A 19,116-nucleotide genomic window follows, 5' to 3' on the forward strand; every position below is an offset into this window, starting at 1 on the left:
AGCATCAACCAACATAATCAGCTCATGACCTAAGATGTATTTCCATTTGGGAGATATATGATTTGTGAGCGCATTCCGGGAGACCAGGTATATTTTGTACTGGCAATATTTGTTTAAACAAAATTAGTCAGGTGCATAAATTTAGGCACCACAAAAAAGAAATTAAATCAATATTTAATAGATACTCCTTTTACATATATTACAGCCTCTAAACTCCTCCTGTAGGTTCCAATGAGAGTCTGGATTCTGGTTGAAGGTATTTTGGGCCACTCCTCTTTACAAAACATCTCTAGTTCATTCAGGTTTGATGGCTTCTGAGCATGGACAGCTCTCTTTAATTCGCACCACAGATTTTCAATTATATTCAGGTTTGGGGACTGAGATGGCCATTCCAGAACGTTGTACTTGTTCCTCTGCATGAATGCCTTAGTGGATTTTTAGCAGTGTTTAGGGCTGATGTCTTGTTGAAAGATCCAGCCCCGGCGCAGCTTCAGCTTTGTCACTGATTCCTGGACATTGGTCTCCAGAATCTGCTGATACTTAGTGGAATTCATGCGTTCCTCAATTTTGACAAGATTCCTAGTCCCTGCACTGGCCACACAGCCCCACAGCATGATGGAACCACCACCATATTGTACTGTAGGTAGCAGGTGTTTTTCTTGGAATGCTGTGTTGTTTTTCCTCCATGCATAACGCCCCTTGTTATGCCCAAATAACTCAATTTTAGTTATATCAGTCAACAGCACCTTATTCCAAAATGAAGTCCAAATGTGCTTTAGCATACCTCAAGCAGCTCTGTTTGTGCTGTGGCTCCCTCTGCATCACTCTTGCATACAGCATCCCCTTGTGTAAAGTGCACCGAATGGTTGAACGATGCAGTGACACCATCTGCAGCAAGATGATGTTGTAGGTCTTTGGTGCTGGTCTGTGGGTTGACTCTGACTGTTCTCACCATTCGTTGCTTCTGTTTATCCGAGATTTTGCTTGGTCTGCCACTTCAAACCCTAACTTGAACTGAGCCTGTGGTCTTCCATTTCCTCAGTATGTTCCTAACTGTGGAAACAGACAGATGAAATCTTTGAGAAAGCTTTCTGTATCCTTCCCCTAAACCATGATGGTGAACAATCTTTGTCTTCAGGTCGTTTGAGAGTTGTTTTGAGACCCCATGTTGCTACTCTTCAGAGGAAATTAAAAGAGGAGTGAAACTTACAATTGACCCCCTTAAATACCCTTTTTCATAATTGGATTCACCTGTGTATTTAGGTCAGGGGTCACTGAGCTTACCAAGCCAATTTGAGTTCCAATAATTAGTTCTAAAGGTTTTGGAATCAATAAAATGACAACAGTGCCCACATTTATGCACCTGACTAATTTTGTTTAAACAATTATTGCGCATTTTCTGTAAATCCAATAAACTTCATTACACTTCTCAAATATCACTGTGTGTGTCTCATATATGATATATTTAAATTACATTTTTTATCATAACAACCAACGATTTATACAGGAAAATCATGACAGTTAACAAGGTTGCCCAAACTTTCACATCCCACTATATATATATATATATATATATATATATATATATATATATATATTTACTATTAATATTCATTTTCACATTTACCTCTTTTTTTACGACACAAATCTCTCTTGACATTTAAGCACTTGCCGACCGCGCACTCATAACGCGCGTCGGCAAAGTGGCAGCTGCAGGACCAGCAGCTGCTTCCTGTCAATTCACGGCGGGGGGCTCTGTGAATAACCTGCGGGCCGCCGATCGCGGCTCGCAGGCTAAATGTAAACACAAGCGGAAATAATCCGCTTTGTTTACATTTGTACAGTGCTGCTAACAGTAGCAGCGTTATACTAGATCAGCGATCCCCGGCCAATCAGCGGCCGGGGATCGCTGTCACATGACAGGCAGGAGCCTGTTAGAGGCTGCACAGGACAGATCCGTTCCTGTGCAGCCTCCGATCTCCGGGGAAGGGAGGGAGGAGAGGGAGAGGGGGAATCCTGCGGTGGAGGGGGCTTTGAGGTGCCCCCCACCCCCGCCAGCCACACGCAGGCAGGAGCGATCAGACCCCCCCCCCAGCACATCATCCCCCTAGTGGAAAAAAAAGGGGGGCGATCTGGTCGCTCTGCCTGTTATTTGATCTGTGCTGGGGGCTGTAGAGCCCACCCAGCACAGAACTTAGAAATCAGTGCTGGTCCTTAAGGGGGGGTAAAGGCTGGGTCATCAAGTGGTTAAGGGTCAGGCTGCGTTCACACTACAGCCTAAATCAGTCTGCTTCCCAAATTCGACCTCAATGGAGGAACAGACTGATCCTATGACAAGCATAGAATTCATTCAGATATGTTCAAATTTGTCCATTCCATGGCATCCAATGCAGTGGTGGAAAGCAAATCCTGACCTGCACAACTTTAACTGACACCAAACAGAAGTCGGGCACACCGTAATTGCAATGCTGCTATTACAGGTCCGAGCAATGGACAGATTGTAGTGGGGACAGAAGCCATACTGGCCCTATTTCAATTCAAGTTTTCTCCTAAGTTGTCTCCTAGGAGATACTTTTCCATCTTCTTCTGTATAAATTAACTTTTCTGCACCTTGTAATTGAAAAAGTACCAAAAAGTAGGTGAAAAAGTACTGTCAAAATTATTCTTAGTAATTTCTTGCTTGCTGGCGGCTTAAAAGGCATTTTATTGATAAGGTGTGAAAATATCACCTAGGAGAAAACTTAAGAGAAAAAGTGAATTGAATAAAGGCCACTGTTTCTAATCACAACACTTAAGACTCTGATGAGAAAAACATGCCAACAATGTCATTCTTCTGTTACTGGCACCTGTTAACCTCCTTGGCGGTAACCTCAAGCTAAGGTCGGGGTGGAAAACCGCAGCTCAGAGCGGTAATCCCGACCTCTGCTCGGGGTAGCCGCCGGAGGCTCTATGCAGAGTATAGCGCACAGCGGGAGCGTTTCTACATACCTCCCAGGGATCCTGACGTCGGACGCCATTCTTCTTCAGTCCTCCGGTGCTCTGCTTCCTCCTGGTGAGATCGCCTGCTGTCGTCATGACGACAGCCGGCAATCTCACTTTAGAGTTGCATCGGCTCCCGGAGGATGGAGGCTGAACTGCAGTGTGGGAGCCCAGGGAGGTGAGTGATTGCTGGGGCTGTGCAGATCTCCCTGGCAGCATGATTTTTTTCCAGGTTCTAGGGTCTGAAAGGGTGCAAAAAAATTGTACCACTTTTAGATCCTAAAATCTGGAAAGAATCATACAGCCAAGGGGGTTAAAGGATACCACATGTGAAATTAGTTACAGTAATGGGGGGAGCAGGTGTATACTATTACCTGTCCTAATGCCTGTCGCTCCCCCCGTTCTCCTTTCTGCCTCCTGCATTATGCCTAAAAGCCCCCGGGACCTTCTTCCGGGTCGCCGGAGTTGGGCTTTACTGCACAGGCACTAGCCAGGCTGTACACATCCTACAGTGTGCACACATGCCTGGGAGCACGCTGCACATGCGTATGATGTCACCATGTCATGTACATGACATCATGCACATAGCACTCCCGACCACAGGCGTGCGCTGTAGGACGTGTGCAGCCTGGCCAGCGCCTGTGCAGTAAAGCCTGACTCCGGCGACCTGGAAGAGGTTCCCGGGGGACATTTAGGCATAATGTGGGGGGCAGAAAGGAGAATGGGGGGAGCGACAGGCTTCAGGACAGGTAATAGTATATGCCTGTTTCCTCTGTTTCTGTAACTAATTTCTGGTATCCTTTAAGGCCACTGCCATGTTTTGTAAACTCAGCAGTTGTGACCAGGAGCAAATGAACTTGCAGTCTGAGCACAGGTTTCTGCTTTCTGGACATAGCAATATTGCTAAAGGGACCCTGATCAGGACCCAAAATGCAGAGGGACCTCACGGACTTCGAGGGGCTAGAGCAGGGGCCAGGAACCTTTTTGGCTGAGAGAGCCATAAACTCCACGTATTTTAAAATGTAATTCTGTGAGAGCCATACAATATGTTTCAAACTGGGACAGTGACAGTGTCAAGTGACAGGCAGCCTATTGAGCCAAACTTGACAGGCAGTCTATTGGGCCAATCAAAGTGCGGAGATCTTGTACTACAAAGTTACTGGGCCTGACAGGGTCCAGCGTGGGACAATTGGAGCAGCCATTCATTTTGGGGTAGCATGAGTTAGTGCAGCTAGTGCGAGTTAGTAGTGTATGCTACAGCTGTAGCATACCTACTTTGAAAATGTTATTTGTGCTGCCACAATAAGCTGCGCTGCTTGAGCAGGGTAGCTTAGTGAATCAACCCCTACTGATTTGTATGTGAGCCAGATGTAGCCATCAAAAGAGCCATATCTGGCTCCCGAGCCATAGGTTCCCTACCCCTGGGCTAGAGGAAGCCCCACGTAAGTTCATTATGGCATTTTTGGGTCTTGCTCAGGGTCCCTTAAGTTTAGCCACATACTGCGCCAGCAATATACACCTGAAAAGGAGCCAAAATTCTCAAGTGGTAACCTATTTGAATATCCGTAGTCAGCTGCTCCATTTCAAATTGTGATCCCAGCACTTTTGAGATAAAGATTTTAAGTGGAAAAGGGTCCTTATCTTTATACTTTCATAGGAAAAATGTTACAATGTATTAAGCAGTCTTATTGTACCAAAACCTTGCACCAAACCCCTGACCTGTGTGGTCTTTATGTGTGCTGCAATTTTGATTTATAGAATTAAAATGGACTGTACGTATGTTGTATATCTGTGGCTCGTTGTGAGATCATGTTATAGAAGCCCTTGCAAGATTGTTTAGCTGTTCTGTATGCCCAGCACTGCAAAGGAAAGAAGTCTAATTAGCTGTCGTTGCAATCATATTTCCTTTGACAATGCCATAATAGGCATACTATAGTAGGCAGCTGGGAAAATCCTTAGATAAGCAGCACTTGTTATAAAATGATTATCATGACAGCTTATGACTAACTGGAATAAATATACCCCTTTCCTTCTGCTCAGTGGGAAGTGATAAGAGCTCTGCTATAGGTTAGAGTGCGCTGATGGCAATTTCCATGCAGGCAGTGCTTGATTCATGCAGGTATTAACACGTGGTGTGTGTTATACATACTTATGAGTCCTCCGTGAGTAAACAGTTGACGTGTGTATGGCTTAACCACGGCGTCATTTTCAAAATGAACCACTGCTATAAATTGCATCTACGAGGATCAGCTTCTTTTACAGTTCTTAGAACTATTTCTTGGTGTATTGAAGAATATCTTGAAATGCTCGAAATCTGTAATTTTTGTTTTAAAGCGGACCTAAAATTAGAACTTCCTCTCTGCTCTAAAAGATTATCCACCACATAATAACCTTTAAAAAATACATTTCTTTGTTACAAGTTATTGTAATCCTTAAAAAAAATCCCCCGCAGTGTTAACTTCCTGGACATTCCTGGGAGCACAGAAAGGGTTAACCTTCAGGGCCCTTTCACACTGGTGCAGTGCAGCATTTTTACCGCACCCCACCGCAGGGCGATGTTAGTCTATGGGGCCTTTCATACCAATGCGGTGCGGCGCGTTGGGATGGAAGTGACATTTTTGCCGCATCCCTAAAGCAAGGGCAAACCTACGTTATTATGCAACCTGCAGCAGCGTGCAGTGGACCAGAAGTCATGTAAGTCTGTGGCGATGCATGTTTGTTAAAATTCCCGTCACAAGTTTTACGCGTTGCTCATGCGCAGAAGTATATTTTAGCAATATGCTTCCACGCATGTGATCACTATAGCCACTGCAAGTGAGCGTCACTTCCTGCTTGGCCGGCTGCCAGACGGGGATTACTGCGTACTAACGCAGTAATCCCTGAAGGCCTGCTATTGGCAGTGACCCTGGGCCGCACCACTACCGCCAATCCACAGTGTGAAACTGGCCTTAGTGTTTACATATTATCACAGAACTAGTGACACACTGCAACACAGCTGACAACCCTGATTCACAGTTGCTGATAGCTTGCTGATAAAGGCTAATTAGACAGGCTGCTCACTTTAAACACAAACACAGTGAATTTCTTAGCAACTACTGTATTTTTCAGAATATAAGATGCAAAACTGGGGGGGATACTTACCGCATCCTCTCCTCCGTCTCACTGCAGTAATCTGAGGGTGCTCCGTCATCCAGGATGAAGCTCTTCTGGGTCCCAGCTGCCGCGCTCCTCTTCACTGCAATTTTCGTATGTAGACTACAGCCATGTGGTGTAAACACTCCGCCACCATCCTCCCTAGATACAGCATCCTTGCCACCTCCTGGTTACAGTGCCTCTGCTGTGTGACCTGCAGCACACGTGCGCTGCAGATCACATGGTAGAGGCACTGTAACCAGGATGTGCCAAGGATGCTGTAACTAGGGAGGATGGCGGGGACAGAAACAGTGTGTGGTTATGATGCATAGAAATTACACATAATAGACTGTTGTTGCTTAATACACATTCCAACTTGTTCTGTTCTTTCTTTTTATACTTTATGCATCCCACACTGGTTTATAAGACACAAACAGATATACTGTATGTAGAGACTGGTGGTTGCCTGTCCACCACACTGTCCTCACATTCTCCAGCATGCTGTTGGATCAACTTTCCAAAGGCTTTAATTAAAACACACCCTTGACCCTCTCCTGATTAGGTTCACTTATGTAGTCACTTTGAAGATACTTTAGCATCTGAACTGACAAGTGACATGGATTTATTCACTAAGCTGCGATAAGCAGAATAAAGTGCGTACAGTCTTACCAATACATTACATGCAATGCCTTACACTATACTCGTTGTGTGTACACTTCTGTTTGGCTGAGGAAACCCTACTGATAACAGGCTGAAAAGTCTAAAAAGGCTATTATTTCTTTTGACATTTTATGCCACACTAAGATGATTGCTGTTTAGAATTCATCCATTAAAGCAAACTGAGCATCTGTGTGTCCCCCGAGCTTCAGAAAAATTGTTAAATGAGCCTCTCCCTAAGGGAGGTTTGTAAGCTGTGTGCGCTGTGGGTAATAAGGCAGTCATTTAGTTACCTAGGGGCACTGCTCCGTAGCCCGCCTTGTCTATTTGGAGGCCTCCATCTTCTCTCCCCCATGCAGAAGAGTAACAAGTTCCAGCAGATTTGTCCTATGTCCCAGCAGCTGCGATTACATCTGTAATCACTTCAATGGGAACTACAACCCCCAGCATGCATCGCACATCCTCAGCATGCATTGCATGGCCCAGGGATATACACATATCCAGAGGGTTACTTGTAGCTTAATAGTTAATTGTAATTTAATAGTACAAAGGGGGGGGGGGGGGTGGAGGGGAACACAAAACATAGCCAGTCCCAAGCTTTCCAAATAGTTACTGAAGTAGGTTCCACTGTACTGGGTCTGGGTGGGATGTGGGGATGCTCCATTGAGGGTGTTGGTCTTGGGGGATGTGGGTATGCTTCACTGTGCCCACTCTTCTTCAATAAGTTGAAGATCAATAAGATGATCTCCCTCAACTAATACAATCAAATGCTTTCCAGACCATCTTCAACCAAAATTTTAAGGTCAAGAAAACAGGGGCCCTGCAAAATCAGGCAGATCTACAGACCTGTATTCACTACAATCTGCTGCTGACAGGCTTCACTGTTATTTACAAAGGTGCTTTCATGTTTCTTCTTCAGTTAGCATAGCAGAGGAAGTAACAGAGAAGTTGGGGAGGGGTTATGAATTTCAGTTGCTTATCATAAAACACATAAATTGTGTTAGGATTGAATTAGATAAACAGAGTAAAGCAGAAGTAAACGCTATATATGCAGTATAACTAAAGCATCACAGGAGTGTGGCAGTCATATTGAGAAGGATGATTTCTGATTTATTTATAGAGCTATAAGAGGGTGTGGCCCATGGGAAGAAAGTACCTCTTCGGGATAAGCACTTTAAATTTAAAACCTGTGGATGGTATACTTTATTACTAATTTACAGGGCCGGATTTAGGCCTAGGCCACCTAGTCCATGTCCTAGGGCACCACAGGAACAAGGGCACCAAAGCAGCAGACTCACTGGTGCAGCATTTGCAAGCTTGCAAATGCTGCAATTCCGGGAGATCAGGAGAGCGCATGATCTTCCTGCTGCCAGCCACCTGTGCAGCGGCCACCTTGCTCTCTGAGCATATTGGCGTTGTGGCATGTGGCTATGGACTTAGGCAGCATTGGAGACAGAGGGGAAGAGGAAGCTTCTGCACTGGAGACGAGCAGAGAAGTGAGTGACACTGATGGCTGCTGCAGTGTGGAGGTACTGAAAGGGGTGGTGGTGGTGGTGGTGTGTGTGTGTGTGTGTGTGTGTGTGTGTGGGGGGGGGGGGGGGGTTTAAGGGATTCATCTGGTTACCTGTACTGGAGGGGAAGGGATCATCAGGCTACTTATACTGAAGGGAAGGGGGGAGGTCATCTGGCTACCTATACTAGAGGGAAGGGGGGAGGGGTCATCTCACTACCTATACTGAAGGGGGGCAGCTGGTGACATTGGCCTTGGGTGGTAGTAAAGAGTACAAATCCGTCCCTGCTAATTTGCTAATTTAATGTGAGCTGTAACATTGATGGGAATTTTACACTTTGTTTAAAATTGTATATTTGTCTGTCTGATTAGCTTAATTAGCTACAACCAAAACTGAGTAAATGGAATAATATTCAGAAGATTTGAAAAGTCATTGCTATTAAGCTGAGCAAGTCACTACAAATTAATTAATTAAAATTATATTTTGTGAATTTTAATACAAACTCAGAGCATCCAGATGCTAAATACCTCTTTTGGGTCTGAGAGTAGCCCGTGTTAGGATCTTAGCAACTATCTAGATCACAAGTGTAACACAAAACCCGTGTAACCCGTGTAGGCAATAACTCAGGGGACACCCTCCCAACACACACACACCATCTCCCCACATTGCAGAGGACCGCAGCAGAACAGTGTCATATTTACCTGCTCCAGTGCTGCATTGTGTCTCTTCTGTTTTTCCTAGTAACTGCACTGTCTATGCTGCATACAACCAGCTTTTGATCATGTGACATGCATTCAGAGCCAGAGGTTTGCAGCATAAAGCTTTTGGCTGTCAGGAAGATCAGAGGAGACTGGAAGCAGCACTGGAACAGGTAGATATTAAGCTGCTCCACTGCACTACTCTGTAGAAGGAGGAAGAACAGGCCTTCCACAGTCGCTATAGTTACGCTACTTAGTTTTAGTCTGTTCAATAAATGTTAAATCTTAATGAAAAATTTGGCCCACGACTTAGACAGTGTTTTAGATTTTGGCCCCGAGCACGATTGAGTTTGACACTCCTGATATAGATAGAAGGAGCAGTTAATAAGCTGATATTGTAGATGTATTTCTGCAAAACAATATTTATCTGAACAAACACTTTTTGGCCTCTTGCACACCTCATGCAATTCTGATTTTTTTTTTATCTGAAAATAACTCCAAGATCTCTACAGATGCAAATCTATCAAACCATGGACATATGCAAATGCATTTTAACTTTTCAGGCAGCCACACCACATGCTGTCACACTACCTATCATGTGAAAAAGCCCTCACAGTGTGCTGCTGAGTTGTGGCAAGGGCTCTGAGGTGAGAGTCACACTGTAATGGACCCAGCCAGAGGAGTACCATGTCTACATCAGGGTCCGTTGCAGGATTTGCAGCCACTCCTGAGTAATAAATGGCAATGGCTCTAGTGTGGGAAAAAATAATAATTCCAGTCAGGATAGTCTGTTGTGTACATGTTCATAAGAGGATAATGTAAACCGCTCCTCAAAAAAATCATTGCATGCTTCATCCCATACACTTTTGGTGAAAATGCAGGGTGGAGGACTAAGTGTGATTAAGAGACTTTTGCAACGATAGAGATTAAGGGCCCCTTTCCACCAGTCAGGTGATTTACAGATCGCAAAGTCACCACTATTAACATGTTAATCGCGGTGCCACTTTTCCACAGCTGTACTTTGTTTTTTGGCCAGTCACTAAAGTACTGCATGCTGCATTTTCTGTGTGATTGCCATTGACCTGTATTAGGTTTTTCAATACTTGCCATGAATCACCGCAACAAACATGCTCGATTTAAATGTTGAAAATCATGATCGGTATCTCAGTGCATTTGTGATACTGATTGTGATTTTCGATGGAAAAAAATCTTCTTCACACGGACGCTTGCATGTTGTTTGCCTGTGGCCGCGGTGCTCGTTGTTCAGTGCTGGCCTTTCGTTTGCACAAATACCAGGTTTAGATTCCATATTTTCCCCGTTGTCTGAGGCAACCCTGAAAGCAACCTGTTGGGGCAGTGAACTACAATTGCTGGGAAGCGCCGCCAAACGTCAATAAATGCTTTTCTGCATGCTTGCAGAAAAGCATTTGCACTAAATGCCAAGCGGCTGCTTAAGACGTCCACCTGGATCACTAATGCTCTTTTATACTGAAAATTACTAAACATAATTGTAAATGTGATTTTTCCACTGCAATTTTGTTGCGATTTTCCTGTGAATTTTTTATTTGCTGATGTTCTTGCATTTCGGGCTTTACATGGAATTGGAAAATACGAAAAATCGCGTGTAGTATTAAACGGACCTTAGAAGTGGTTTTTGAGGTGATCCCATTGAATTAATCATAGATAAAATGGTGACATCCTACACGATTTTAGTTAATTTTCAATGCAAAATCGATCACACGATCAATCGAATCCCGATCGGGCATGTCGGATTTATATGATCTGATTAAATTCGATTCAATCGAATTCGATAGTTCGCACATTAAATTGCATGGTGTACAGGGGGGTTTAGAATATGGTAGCTCAGCCAAACTTGGGAGTTCAGAGTAATGTACAGAAGGACTGTAGTGCTATTCAAGGGATGAGTCAGCATCTGGAGTGATATTCACAGGTATAACGGATTGCTTATCCACAGATCTCAGGGCTTCTGTTGTGCTGCGCAGCTGCACTTGGAAGGGACCATGGTATGTATAGACATTGGTAGTGGAACTGCTGAACTGTAGATAGAGATACAGAGATCTTCAGGTGGAACCAGCTGCTGCTACTGATGCAGTGACAAGGACATCAAAGTAGAACTAAAAATATGCAGAAAGAGAAAAAAATACAGCTTTCACTAAAGTCAGCTTATAAACACTTTCACACATAAGTATAACTTTCCTCTTTAACCCTAGTAAGGTATGTTTACACATATTGTAGCAATAATATGATCACATCATTCTTTACTCTGCATGCAGAACTAAAGACTGCATTAAAGCATGAACAGCATGCAGTTTCTTTCCCATCAAGTGGCATAATGCACATTTCCCAAAATAGCAAGAGTCCATCTGACCTTTCCTTTACACTGCACAGTTGGTTACTGATAAACCAGTAACCCTTTGTGTTGTAGGCTTGATTGGTCGTGTGATAGATGAATGGGGATAGGAGAAATATTGGAAGTCCCTTCCTTTCAGTTGGAATTTACAATGCGGAGTTGGTCTCTCACCAGTTTCCTGAGCTATTGTGTGTCTAGAACAAAATGACTGCTATTCAGTGTAGGTGGGCAAGGAACAGAGACTCTCTGTTTCTATTGAAGAAGTGGGCAATTCTGTCCGCAATCAGAGATTGAAGAGGTTTGTTCTTTCCTGTGTAGGAAACTGAAAAGATCATCTTCCTAGCAAGTTTTGTTGATTCAGTCCAAATCTCATTTGTTAGCACAAGTCAAGGAATTTTAGAATACTTTCTGTCAGCAGACACCACAGAAGCAGCAGCAAACTGTGGAAATCAGTATGTCAGTCTTCAGTAACAGCATGACACAGCCAATTCTGCATCTCCGACGTGTGTTTGTTTACTCAATCTCAACATTCAGTGCATCTAATAAAGGAGATGTAAAACTTTGTGTCATCTCATCATCTCCTCTATACCTCCTCTTCATCTCTTGACAAGGTTTATTCTCCTATTGTTTTCTGTTCTGTCAGTAACGTGTGCATCATGCCATAAAGAAGATTTGCTGAGGGCTTACAAATATGGGCATTGTTTAACCTGTGCTGTAACAATTTGCTAGGAAATGGAGAGAGCAGAAACATGTGGACAAGAAAGGAAACAAAAACACTGGGAAATCGGGTACCCGGTTTTTCTGGTATAGTATGTTATAGAAATATAAAAGATCTACAATGAGTGACCAAAAAATTAGACACACCATCTACCTTAATAACAAGTGGGTCCACCTTTAGCTCTGATCAGAGCCGATATTCTTCTTGGCATGGACTCAACAAGATGATTATACCGCTGCTGAGGAATGTTGGCCCATGTTGACATAACAGCTCTAAGTTGGATCAGATTGAATGGTGGCATTTCCAAGCTTTGAAGTGATCTTTCAACTTCGCCCTACAAATGCTTAATAGGATTGAGGTCAGGGGACTGAGCTGGCCATGGAAGCAGGTTAAACTCTGATTGTTCCTCAAACCAATTTGAGACCAATTAAGCACGGTGGAAAGGGCCCACAACAGGCGTCTTTTCCTATTTTTCTGTGATACCAAAGTCACTCTTGATGGTCTCCTGCTGCTAAAGCCCATCCTTTGCAAAGTCCGTCTTATTGTGCTTTGGTACATGTTTTGTGATGCACCTGCATTGAATTCAGCTGTAATTTGTTGTGTTGTTGAATGCTAACAGGTAGGAGGCGCCCAAAGGATAAAAAATAAAAAAGCAGTGTAGGGTAATTTGGAAAAGACCTACCTTGAAAGAGACCACTTGAGACCATTCAAGCACGCGACTTAGCCAGGAGCTGTGTGCAATTGCGCATGCATGGCCGTCCGCACGCCCCTCTCACTCTGAGCGCGCACGGTTCTTGGAAAAATGAACTGCGCAAGCGCAGAACACTCACAGCAATGGCTGCACGAGCGAGACGGGCGCACGGATGGGCTGTGTAAGTACAGTTGCACACAACTCACGGCCACAGAAGCAAGCAAAGAAGAATCCGCAAACCAGACCTGGTTCGATGAAAAAATAACTATTCTTTATTAAAAAATCCACATGACAATGATGCAATAAAACCACATAATCAACTGACACGTGTCAGGCTTACAATCTGCCCTTAGTCATAGTTCTCTCCAGATCCAACTAAGGGGTTAGAGCGTTTATGAATTTGTTTTCTGCATCACGGCCACAGAGCCGCCGAGGGACCAATGGGGGCTTGAGGAAGCCCCAGGTAAGTTCAGTATGGCATTTTTATTTGTTCTGTTCAGGGTCCCTATAATTTTTGAACTTCAGCCAGGAAAGTGTAATTTCTTTGGTTGGACAATAAGGTGCTTTCATTGGTGAAATGATGGGCATAAACTGATACCGTACATTTTAATGCAATGATCTTAAAGCTAACCTGAATCAAGGAAACTCACCTATGTAGAGGGAAAGCTCTGGATCCCATAGAGCCATTGCAGTCCTCTCTCTGTCCCTTTTTTCCACTGCTGTCCCCCGTTAAAATTACATGGCCTTGGGCCTCTTCGGAAGGCTTTCAAAGCACTTGCATCCCGATTGCTTCCGAAGATGGGTGCATCTGTACTGTGCATGTACAAGCTCAGACTCATGCATACGCAGTACAGAATCACTTTTTTTTGGAAGTACTCAGGGATGCGAGTACTTCCAAAGACTGCCCAAGGAGGGCTGAAGATGTATTCAACCAAGACGGTTGAAGAACTTAACTGGGGGACAGCAGTGGAGAAAAAGCACAAAGAGATGATGGAAGAATCTATGGGACCCAGAGCCTTCCTTCTATAGACATAGGTGAGCATCTAACTATTTGCTACAAGAGCTCACGTGTTTCTGACCCTGATGGGTCCTTAGTTGTAGCCAAAGTGGCACAGAAGTACAAACATGTATATACCTGTAGCTCCACCTATTAGCACTCCACCTAAAATAGTAGGTAGAAGAGGGAGACATATAGGAGGAGGAGAGCTGCAACTATAGCACAGGATTGGATGGGGTCAATGGACATGAACCCTAAAGGCAGGGATGTAACTACACGATGGGGCCTCCGAGCAAAACTTTGATGGGGCTCCCTAATGTTCACACCCCCCCCTGCTTCCCTTGTGGCTCCCACAGCTCATTGATCCATCATGCAATGGTCATAAAACAAATGTGATGTTTATGATCTTCACACCCATAACAAGTGTAACCACAAAAGTACCTGATCTGGAGGATGGACCTCTGTATCAAAGGGAGGTGAGGCTAGTAGTTGGGGGGCCACTTTCCCATAGCTTTAGACCCCCCTCCCCCCGATTGATGCCCCCTTCCCCCCCCCCCCCCGATTGATTTTCAAATGACATGAAACTGCACAAACTGCACTGTGAAGAAGGAACGTACGGCCTGTGCCTACACGGTAGCTCCTAGCTGCTCATGCAGATTTTTCTTCCATGCACGAGTGATTTCATGCTATGACACAGGCGCAAACGCTACTGGTACCTGCGCAGTATGGCCAAAAACGTCCATGGAGATAAGTGTAGCCCCGAAGAAAAAAGTAGGTCCTGCTGGCACTGAAGGGCGTCATGGAGGATCAGGAAAGCATCTAGAGCATCTTTTGGGTTTTTATATACTGTTAAATTTGCTTAAAAGACTACCCACCTTCCTTGAGGCTGGATCTTATTGTCAACTCCCCACAACTCCCATTGCCTACCCTACCTACCTTCCTTCAGCAGACCTTTATCACCATCATTTCCTAGAGTGCACAAGCCAATTACATCATCAAGGCTATCAGGACAGGAACAAATATATCTCCGAATACATTATAATCATCCTCTCTAGAAGTAACATACAGGTTACACTATTCTGAAAAATTTACATAACAATAAACAGTTCTTACTAACAAAATCAAGTAGCAATCTAAATGAATACCAAACTCCTCTGTTGTTTGACACTGACCACTTTGACCTAGTAGGAAAGCTATCATCTCCTTTTTGTTAACAACTGGCAGCTGGGTTAAATGATTGATTAGGTTGCATCAGCATTCATTACTTTACTATTTATATAGACTTAACACCAAGGATACATTTTTAACATAGTAAAATAAATATTTTGTTGCTAGAGACATCACCCACAGGGAAGTATTCTTTCTCATTCAGAAGGCTATGCAATTCTTCCCGACAAGGTGAAGATGTTATATATTTGAATGACAATGCAGAACTGGTTCAGGTTTGCTGCTATAGCAACGGCAGCATACTGCTAGCTGCTGAAGAGACAGAGCTGCCATCCTGCCGCAATGCTCATTATCCTCAAATCTGTTTTTACTGGAAAGCCTGAAATGTTAACTATTACGGCTTAGGTACACAGGATTACAGAGTAACAATGCACTGACATGGTAAAATGTTTATACCAGTAGATCCTACATCTCATATAACATCTGACCTAAGAATAACATTGTTACTTTGCCCTGTCATGATGATGCAGCCACTTTAAGGCGCATACACACACTCAATATTTGTCACCCGAAATATTCATTAGTGAGCATTGAGGTTTATGGTTCACTGTATAATGCTGAATTTGGCTACAGCCGGTTTGTCTGAAAGCAGGGCAAAACCTAAATCAGTGTGAAAAAGAAGGCGTATGAAGAATGTGTCACAACACTTCTAATCTAAAGCGGAATATAATCCAGCATTTCAACTTTGCTCTAAAAACAGCATATTATATGCAACCAGCATTTTTTTTTACTAGACCAGCATTGGAAGGGTTACACACAGAGCTTTAAAGTTCCGTGGAGAGAAATGCTGCCGCAGCCAAAGTTTAGATAGATACATTTAAGTAAACACAATGTAACAAGTGAGGAACGTGACTCACTCTCTCTCTGGGTGTCTGTGAGCTCCTGCACAGTCAGAGTGTGAGTCACATCCCACACTTGTTACATTGTGTTTACTTAAATGTATTTATCTAAACTTTGGCTGCGACAGCAGTTCTCTCCATGGAACTTTAAAGTTCTGTGTGTAACCCTTCCAATGCTGGTCTAGTAAAAAAAAATGCTGGTTGCATATAATATGCTGTAAATAATGTTTTAGAGCAAAGTTGAAATGAAGGGTTATATTCCGCTTTAAGTTAAATGATTTTCAAAACTCTTGCACTAATAAAATGGCGGCAACTGTACACCTTGAAAAGGAAACACACAGACAACGGGAGCTCAAATAGTGCAATATCTAACTTAATTGGAAGATGTGTAAGAAATGAATAGTAGTATTCACAAAGATAGGTTGCAAAAGGGGCAATCAACCTCTTGAAGCAGTTGGATGTTCACAAACCCAACTCCACTCTGGTGTCTAGATTATGATGGAGGCAGTCACTCTCTTAGAATAACCAGACTGGTGCTGAGTGTGGCAGAGCCACCCGAGACCATCCTCCAAAGCTTGACTCAGCAGCAGAAGGTCTAGTACCGGCCTTGGTCTGGGACTACTTTATGCGGATAGATTGGATGGCAGCATCCATCAAGATTAAATTAGCTCTCAAAGCCTTCCTGGAGTTTACCCTGCAATAAAATATATAAGGCCTTTAACATATCCTGTGCAGACTCATAGGAAAACCTTATGTCCAAGGTATTGATCTATGTGTCATATAATTAGTGTTGTTGGGTTGCTTGTGATGCAGGTGATGATATATCTGTGATGTAATCAATGGATATAGTCAATAGAATTTATTGGATATAGTCAATAGGATTTATTGTAACTAGTCCTTTTTTCCTTGCAGAATTGCTATATTTTGTCATTGCAGTTGAAAGGATACCTGGGCCGAATTACTGTGGTTAAATAGGCATATGCTGTGGGTAGGGTCGTAAAAGCAAAATACTTACTGCGCCTTTTGTTCCCCTCTGTCACACGCTGTTCACCTGCAGTAATCCCCGTTCTTTTGGCCAACCCAGGCGACTTGCATAGCCTAGCTTCCAGCCATACTGCGTTGCGCATGCGCAGTATGTCCTTTCTTCTCCCCTGTGCCTGCACCGAATGATGTCACTATACAGGAACACTTCCGCTCCCCTTGCTCCTGCGTCCAGGCAAACGCACTCCACAGGCTTTATTACTAACCAAAGACTAGGGCTGTATGCTTAAAAAAAAGCTGCAGGAACTATGTTTCACTCCTGAATAATTGGCATACAGAAGGAAGGTTCCTAAATTAGGTAAGAGGAGGAAATGCATTTTGCTATGGTTGTAGAATATTAGTCCAGTAACATTTGTGCAAACACATGGTTTACTTGGCAAATATGATTGGTATAAGTGAGAGGTTGTGTAACGTGGCCAGAGGGCATCGAACAGCCATTTAATACTAGTGCAATGGAGGCCTATAGGTCAGGCAGACATCAATACAAGGTGTGCATGTTTTTAACCAGGGTTTTTATTCTTATTTTGCTTTGTATTTTGAGCTGTGTTTTGTAGTTTCAACTTTCGTTAATAAAAATGTTGTCAAGACAATCATGTAATGCTACATTTTTATGACTTTGCCATAGAAGCCTGAACCTGTAACGCAGCAAGAATCAGCCAGTGCTGAAATAGAGAACAACACAGATTGCTTCCAATCATTTCTTAATTAAAGTCGAACTCTGGGAATCCTGACAAAGACATGTCCTTGTAGCCTACAAGAAATGAATGATAATCTCTGTAAACAATTACATCATCGGCCTCACAGTGAAATGTAAGGTTTCACAATCATTCCTGGCAGCAGTACTTTTACATATCCATGTATCTATGGGCAAGAGCTACTGGGTGTGAGCTAGATGCATGTCACCACTCTTCAGTTCTCTAAACGCAAGAATTCTGTTACAGAATAGAAGGGGCCAGGCCTGGCACACATTTAAAAAGGGCCCCAAGGCGCCATATTCTACTGTGTAATTAAATATTTTACTACTGCCTAACCTAACCCCATTCACACTTGAACCCTCCCTCTAGCAATGCCTAACCCTTACTTTATCAATGCCTAACCCTAACTGATCCCCCAACTATTGCCTAGCCCTAACCAACCCCCCAACTGATGCCTAACCCTAACCAACCCTCCAATCTATGCCTAACCCTAATGACCCCCACCCTATGCCTAAGCCTAACAGACCCCACCAATCTATACCTAACCTTAATACATACCCCCAACCTATGCCTAATCCTAACCACCACCCCAAGCGATACCTAACCCTAGCTAAGCTGCTGCTATTTGTAGTTGTAGTCTGCCCGCTATTTTATCATGCAACTCTGGCGACCACATTACCACTTATAGCCGGCCGCTAATCACGGCTCTTAACATGGAAGCCTATGGCGGCTCCAGCAGTACAGCAGTGCCTCCAGCGGCCAAATGACTTACTTCACCAGGCCAGACTGCACTTTTCTGGATTGGGGGTCTCAGAGGGGAGCACAGACTCAGTGAGAGAAAAGATGGGCCTGTCGTGTAGGGTAGATTATGCAGAGTATCAGAAAATCCCATGCACCAAATTACTGTAAATCCAATGTAAAATATCCCCAGTCTCATCCAAAATCACTGATCACACTAACTGCAGTAGAAATGCCACAAACAGCAAATATAAATAACCTTAAAACAAAATATCATGATCCTTAAATAGTGTACACAGTTTGATTCAAACTGCAAAAAATCTGTAGTTGATTGCTATAATAACCTAACTCAACTGATTGACCATGAATGATAACTGGGGTGTACCAAATTGCTTACAGCGATATTTAGGTGTGGCCGTACTCACAAACGACCGCACTCATACATGGCAGGGAGTGTGGCCACAAGAACATGTCTGAAAGACTGTTGTTGGATATGTTCAGAGGATCCATGCATGGCCACAGTGAGGGTGAGGAGGACACAGGAAGCTTCTGGACTATCCAGAGGCTTTCCTCTGCCTAGGTGAGTATCTAACTTTCTTTTTCATGCCGCCTTGGGTTCCCTTTAGAGAGAACGACTCATAGCAGAACATAAGAAAAAATTGTTTAGGACATTTTATGTTAATTATCCTGGTTTTCAGAATCGGAAATGCTTCTTATGACTATACATTGCTTTACTTTGGTATGTAACCCTTCCTCTCAGTGGTGTTTAGCCTAGGCTATGATGTCACATGCCCTTCTGCCCCAGAGCACTGATGGAGATCA

At 43.6% G+C, this 19,116-nt stretch overlaps 1 protein-coding gene across 2 annotated transcripts in view; it reads left to right on the forward strand.

Annotated features, from left to right (window-relative positions):
• The window catches only part of KBTBD11 (kelch repeat and BTB domain containing 11), a 37,317-nt gene that overhangs the window by 4,994 nt on the left and 13,207 nt on the right, over nucleotides 1-19,116 (forward strand). Inside the window, exon 1 of one of the 2 annotated variants that reach the window (XM_068281343.1) lies at nucleotides 15,342-15,362. The exons of the other annotated variant lie outside the window; for it this stretch is intronic. The gene's annotated coding sequence lies outside the window, so the exon portion shown is untranslated. Of the gene's footprint in view, nucleotides 1-15,341; nucleotides 15,363-19,116 lie in introns of those variants that run through there. 2 annotated transcript variants of the gene reach the window in all.

This window comes from Hyperolius riggenbachi, chromosome 4 (genome assembly GCF_040937935.1).
Source record: "Hyperolius riggenbachi isolate aHypRig1 chromosome 4, aHypRig1.pri, whole genome shotgun sequence".
In the NCBI taxonomy this organism is placed as follows: Eukaryota; Metazoa; Chordata; class Amphibia; order Anura; family Hyperoliidae; genus Hyperolius; species Hyperolius riggenbachi.